General features: G+C 43.0%; 2 protein-coding genes across 2 annotated transcripts in view; both read left to right on the top strand.

Moving 5' to 3' along the window:
• LOC123765384 (uncharacterized) overlaps positions 1-5,000 on the top strand; it is a 473,535-nt gene that overhangs the window by 59,112 nt on the left and 409,423 nt on the right. The gene's annotated exons all lie outside the window — the stretch shown is intronic.
• LOC123752316 (uncharacterized) overlaps positions 1-5,000 on the top strand; it is a 12,134-nt gene that overhangs the window by 180 nt on the left and 6,954 nt on the right. The window lies entirely within an intron of this gene.

Here is a 5,000-nt window from a genome sequence, read left to right as displayed (position 1 = left end):
ATAATATCTTTCTCAACAACATCAGTCCATCAGCGATCATGCATTTTTATGTATTTATTTAGTTATTTACTTATTTTTTCTCCCACAGACATGGCCACTTATTTACGATGCTAACCAGTATTTACATTTTCTTCTGTCCTCCATGGGCAGGGTTTGAGGGTTAGAGATCTGTTAAACATACAACTCAGTGATTTATTGACCAATCAACCACAGGTGATTGTTGTGTTTTTAAGATGCTAATCTAATCTACATACATAAATACATAGATTTAAGTCTACATAAACTGTACTCACCTAGTTGTGCTTGCGGGGGTTGAGCGTTGGCTCTTTGGTCCAACAGTAGGACACAGTGTTCGAGATGTGACTCGTCATTTGATTCATGACATTTACGAAGGTGAAATGCAATTCTGCAGGGCTAACAGCTTCAAGATAAAATTAGATCGTTTTCTCCAAGAAGTGCCGGACCAACCGGGCTGTGGTGGGTATGTGGGCCTGAGGGCCGCTCCAAGCAACAGCCTGGTGGACCAAACTCTCACGAGTCAAGCCTGGCCTCGGGCCGGGCTTGGGGAGTAGAACTCCCAGAACCCCATCAACCAGGTAACAGACCTTATCTCGCAGTTTCACTAGGAACACTAGCACCATTCCTAATTATCCTTAGTCTTAGTTTAAAAAATAAAGGAAAGAGAGTATGCACCCCTCACCTGGAATGCCTGCCATCCATTATCCATCAGACTATTGGACAAAGTGGAGGACCATGGAAGAAGGCTTGGTCTTCTTGCACGGTCAAGACTTCTCAATTTCTAGTCTTGGCGAAATCTGGTGAAAATGGTCTGAACATCAGAGCATTCAGCTCTGATGTTCAGGTCAGCACAGTCGTGTTGGCGGACTTTACTGTTATTTCCAAGCACAACATTCTCAAAGCTACGAACCGGGCCCAACTTCGTGGACAGCCAGTAGTTGGCAACCGTAACACTAGGCTCTCAACCTTCATCAGACTCAAGATGGTACTTCCTTTCAGAAGAACATCACTCTATCAGCAATCATTCATTTCTAGGCTGACTCGTATGTGGAACTTATTTGTTCAACAGGTGCCTACACAAGAGATCACGTCAACTGATCACATATGAAGGCTCTGGTACATAATTGGCGACGGCCTCATCCTAGTCATCTCATCTATATCTCCCCAGAGAGAGAGAGAGAGAGAGAGAGAGGCAGAGGCAGAGGCAGAGAGAGGCAGAGAGAGAGAGAGAGAGAGAGAGAGAGAGAGAGAGAGAGAGAGAGAGAGAGAGAGAGAGAGAGAGAGAGAGAGAGAGAGAGAGAGAGGTGGGGGTGGGGGTGTTGGAGGAAATCATTATGGAAAATCTTAGTTGTGCTGAGCCCCGTTACCGTGAATTAATGGCAGTAATACATTAGGCCATGAAGTGTTTGAGTTATTGTGTAGGATTCTCCACATTACACACGAATTCTCTCTCTCTCTCTCTCTCTCTCTCTCTCTCTCTCTCTCTCTCTCTCTCTCTCTCTCTCTCTCTCTCTCTCTCTCTCTCTCTCTCTCTCACACACACAGGAGCCTAGCGGCTGAGTGGATAGTGCTTTGGAATCGTAGTCCTAAGGGCCCGCGTTCGATCCCCGACCGTTGCAAAAACAAATGGACAGAGTTTCTCTCACCACTGATGCCTATGTTCACCTAGCTGTAAATAGGTACCTGGGAGTTAGACAGCTTCTACGGGATGTTTCCTGGGGATATGTATTCACCTAATTCTGGATCTGAATGAGTTTCACCTTGGGTGCTGCGAGAATGTGCAACTGAGCTGAGGATTGCACTCCAATTAATATTCCAGACATCATTGTGAACAGAAATCTTAGCAGATATATGGAAAAAGGCAAACATAGTACCAATCTATAACAATAGTAGTCGAAAGGAGCCACTAAATTATAGGCCCGTATCATTAACAAGCGTGGTAGTCAAAACACTGTTAACAACAGTTAAAGTCAAATGGGTTGAACACCTGAGAGTAATGACATAATAACGAACAGGCAGTATGGTTTTCCAACAGGAAGATCCTGTGTAACAAATCTACTTAGTTTTTACGATAGACCTACAGAGATACTTCAGGAAAGAGGTGGTTGGGTTGACTGTGTCTATCTGGACCTAATAAGGGTTTTTGACAGAGTCCCACTCAAGAGGCTGTTCTGGAAACTGGAACATGCTGGAAGGGTGACAGGGAGACTTATAACATGGATGAAAATTTTTCTAACTGACTGACAAATGAGACAGTAATCAGAGACAATGTATCTGACTGGAGGAGTGTTACTAGGGGGGAGTACCACAGGGTTCAGTTCTTGCACCAGTAATGTTCAGCGTCTACATAAACCATCTACCAGAAGGAATACAGAATTATATGAACATGTTTGTGGATGATGCTAAGATACTGGGGAAGAAAGACGATTGTGATGCCCTTGAAGCTGATCTAGATAAAATAAGTGCTTAGAGCGTCAAGTGGCAAATGGAATTCAATGAAAATAAATGTCATGTTATGGAATGTGGAATCGGACAAAATAGACCAGACACAACTTATAAATTATGTGGAAACATTACAGAACTGTAATAAAGAAGGAGACCTGGGGGTGGTCTAGGATAGTAAGCTGTCGCCAGAGGAACACATAAAGAACATTGTGAGAGGAGCGCATGCGTCGCTTTCCAACTTCACACTTGCTTTTAATTATATTGATGGTGAAATACTAAAGAAACTGTTCATGACTTTTGTGAGACTAAAAGTGGAATATGCAGCAGTTGTATGGTGCTAAATATGGTGACTTCATTCTTGATTCACAATCGAAGATCCCAGGTTCTGTTCCCCGGTGAGACAGAAATAGCAAGGGTTATTTCCATTCACCTTTTGGCTCTGTTCACCCAGCAGTAAAAATGTACTCGGGATTTAGACAACTGTTTTGGCGTTGCATAGTGTTTGGAAAGTAAATAATTTGGTACCTTGCGAAGGCATTGATACAAGCCTAGTATATATATATATATATATATATATATATATATATATATATATATACATTTTTATATATTATATATTTATATATGTATATATATATATATATATATATATATATATATATATATATATATATATATATATATATATTTATATATTTATATATACATTTTTATATATACATTTTATATATACAAATGTATATATATATATACATTTTTTTTTTTTTTTTTTTTTTTTCTTCTCCTATATATACATGTGTCCTGTCCCAAACAAAAAAATATTGTTAAATATTGAATGCTTGCTTACAATATAAGCAGATTTCATCTCCATGACACAAGTTAAGGGAAACAAAGAGAGACATGACTGATACAGGTGAGAGGCTGCTGGTGCTGGCAGTACAGCCTCTGTACCTGGGTGTAGGTGACCCATATACAATACCATATATCTCTGTCCTTTAACTATATAGTGGTATATAGTCGTAATGGCTTGGCGCTTCCTCCTCATCCTCCTCCTCCGCCTCTGTCCTTTACCTATCTGGGTCTGTGCATGCGTCCTGTCCTCCTTTTAGTGCACGTTTGTGCTAGTAAACGCTTGAGTGAGCAGGTGTGGCCATGTGTGTGTGTGTGTACATATATGCGCGTGTGCGTAGGCACGTGCATGTACGTGTGCATGTACGTGTGCATGTGTGTGTGTACGTGTGAGCAGTGAGTCTGGGGTTTTACTGAAACTCAGCAGGCAATGTGACCGGAGCGTTCACCGCCATGTGGCTTAGCTGACACCGCCTTGATAATGAATTAATCCCGCACCTAGCCCGCCCCGCCTAGCCTCGCCGCCCCTTACAGCCCAGCCTGGCCCTATACCGTGCTCCAGCTCCCGGTCCCTTCCTTCAGTAGTCCACCCATCAGCCTTATTCCTCACTTGGTCTCACGAGATGAGATCATCAGTCACGCTTGATGAGATAACAGTTGTGGTGGGTAGATATGTCTCTCTCTCTCTCTCTCTCTCTCTCTCTCTCTCTCTCTCTCTCTCTCTCTCTCTCTCTCTCTCTCACGAGTGCAAGTACAAGACACGGAGAGAACGATGCAGACATATGAGAAACGAAGAACAGGTTCATATGAACCACTGACCCTGGTTCTGGCACCAAGGAGGCGAACAGAAACAGCTCCCTGGATCATTGTTTATCTTAGGAAGGAAAATAAGGACGAGCTGGGATGGGACAAGCTGGGATAGGACGACGGGACAGACGAATGGGACAGTAGGAATTTCTCGGGATATTTAATAGTTTAGAATTTAGGGAAATCTTTGGAAATATAATCTTGATCTGCTTCTTATCAAATAATTCGGAATCGCCCCCAAAAATTGTTTTAAATATAATTAATGTCACTCGAATGACGTTACAGTCACTATTTCCTAACTAATTCCTAATTGGGACACTACTGTGGTGTTTAATGGACTCGAACTCGCGTCTCTGGACGGCGCATAAACATGATTTTCTAATATGATACATCGAGGTGTTGTGGTTTCAGTGAGCATAAACTAAATTGACCTCTGCTCATCTTCATACATCACCCTATTCATCATACATCCTTCCTACTCATCATATAGTTTTCCGTATCATCTTACACCCCCCTGCTCATCACACACCACCCTGCTCATCATACATCCCCCCGCTCATCACATATCACTCTGCTCATCATACATGCCCCTGCTCATCACACATCACCCTGCTCATCACACATCATCCTGCTCATCATACACCACCCTGCTCATCATACACCCCCTGCTCATCACACATCCCCCTGCTCATCACACATCACCCCGCTCATCACACACCCCCCCTGCTCATCACACATCATCCTGCTCGTCATACACCCCCTGCTCATCATACACCCCACTGCTCATCATACACCCCCCTGCTCATCACACATCATCCTGCTCATCATACACCCCCCTGCTCATCATACACCCCCCTGCTCATCATACACCCCCTGCTCAT

This window comes from Procambarus clarkii, chromosome 33, assembly GCF_040958095.1.
Source record: "Procambarus clarkii isolate CNS0578487 chromosome 33, FALCON_Pclarkii_2.0, whole genome shotgun sequence".
Taxonomy (NCBI): domain Eukaryota; kingdom Metazoa; phylum Arthropoda; class Malacostraca; order Decapoda; family Cambaridae; genus Procambarus; species Procambarus clarkii.
The sequence above is the reverse complement of the archived record's forward strand: the minus strand, read 5'-3'. Positions and strand labels throughout refer to the sequence as shown.